Source organism: Chrysochloris asiatica, unplaced genomic scaffold (genome assembly GCF_000296735.1).
Source record: "Chrysochloris asiatica unplaced genomic scaffold, ChrAsi1.0 scaffold00158, whole genome shotgun sequence".
Lineage (NCBI taxonomy): Eukaryota > Metazoa > Chordata > Mammalia > Afrosoricida > Chrysochloridae > Chrysochloris > Chrysochloris asiatica.
Window position 1 is genome coordinate 3353094 of NW_006408676.1, and position 1809 is coordinate 3354902.

The window sequence follows — 1809 nt, forward strand, 5'->3', positions numbered from 1 at the left end:
TGCAGCAGATTTGCCTAATGCAATACATCGTCTGATCCTTGACTGCTGCTTCCACGAATATTGATAGTTGATCCAAGAAGAATAGTAGTCATCACTAATTCCTGTGCAGTCAAACTAGAAAGGAACATACAGAATCTAATGAAAGCACTTTATCAGAAAAATATGGAGAAGGATGAACATTCCTTTGAGCCAATCTTTAGATTCCCTTGCAGAAACTGTTCTAGAAAACAAATTTTTTGTTTGTTTTTATCTCAAGACGAATGAATCCATGCCATCACCAACACTTTCTGAAGTATTTGGATAAACTGTTCAGGGGAAGCAGAACAAGACACTAAACTGTTTATCAGGAAGCTACATGGCCTCATTCATGCCATCGAAGGCTGACTCTCACTTTTTATACATCTTTACTTTTTTATCCAAAGGTACAGGATCTTGGCTTTGTTCTTTATGACAGACTTGTTTAATTATACTCAAAGTTGTTAAGATAATTTGTATCATCAAACTCAGTGAAATGTATATCTAATGCCTTTGAACAAACTAATAGACTCCATTCCTATGGGGAATAAAAAAAAAAAGGAAAAAAAAAAAAATTACATGACTTTAAGTTCTTGTTATAGTCTCAACCTCCTCATCATGCATTCAAGTATTTCACGTCTGATGTTGTCCAGACATGTAGTTCATACCTGGGGTCTAAAATGTTAGTAGAGACAGACACCATCCAATGAGAAAAGACCTTGATGACACTGACTTATTCTTTTATAAGTGATCAGAAAAATTTGAAAACCAACTCATCCTGAAGATGAGACTCAGTCCAGCAAGGAAGAAGATTTAAGATATGCTCAAGGAACCTCTTTCTAATGAGATTCATGTTCAAAAGAGGGTATTGATTAAGGCCATGTGCCAAATTAATTTCAGACCCTTGACATCAGATTGTAGCTAGGCTAAATCTCCATTACAAATCAAAAGTAAGCTCTTCATCCAAATTACAGTCTGTCATTTGTGTTCCTCTCCTCTGTACCCTAAGTAAATTAGTTGCTAAAAAATTTTAGAGAACAACATGATTTTCTTGCTTCATTTCTTTGAACTTTTTTACCATTTTATGGTGCCATTGAATTTAAGAAATCTATTTGGATTAATTGCTGCTCTAGAATTCAGGCCCATAACAATTCTCAGAAAAAAAAGTTTATTCAAAATAAATTTTAGAATTATGCAAGTCCTTCCCATACAAAGAGGGTCTCATGATTATTTCAAGGCCAGATGTGTTCAATTTTATGATTAATTTGAAATTGAAAAAAATAAAACAACTTTAGAAACATATGTAATAGCCTACTAATAAGATAAATCATCATCCAATTGTATGTCTATTACTTAAATGTCAAACATTGACTTTTTCTAAGTTTCCTGGTAATCATGACCTAAATTATCAATGGATGATTAAATTTTTTCTGATGCCCTTTGCATTTTCTTATAAAAACTCTCTGAACTATGTATTCTCCTTGATCACTTTGTTCAGAATCCTTTGGGCTTGGTGAGTCCTCATTTGCAAACTTCCTTTTAATCCAATCAGACTCTGCCATTTAAAAACAACCAGTACTATTTCTCAAGCTGGTTGTTTTTAAATGCCTCTGGAGGTTAAAGACTTCATCATCCATTCAAATGCCTTCTAAAAAAAAATAGATACAGATTTTGTCATAAAACATGAGGTAACCTGTGTTGAATAATGACAGAGAGCAGTTGTCAGGAGTCAGGTGAAGGAATTAGGCCCTGAAACCCTGTACAGGGTCGCTATGGGTCGGAACTGACTTGATG

At 34.2% G+C, this 1809-nt stretch overlaps 1 protein-coding gene and 1 pseudogene across 4 annotated transcripts in view; one reads left to right on the plus strand and one right to left on the minus strand.

Annotated features, from left to right (window-relative positions):
• The window catches only part of LOC102810785, a 190283-nt pseudogene extending 189819 nt beyond the window's left edge, over positions 1 to 464 (plus strand).
• Positions 1 to 1809, minus strand: part of LOC102835002 (opioid-binding protein/cell adhesion molecule-like) — a 2270024-nt gene that overhangs the window by 758098 nt on the left and 1510117 nt on the right. The gene's annotated exons all lie outside the window — the stretch shown is intronic.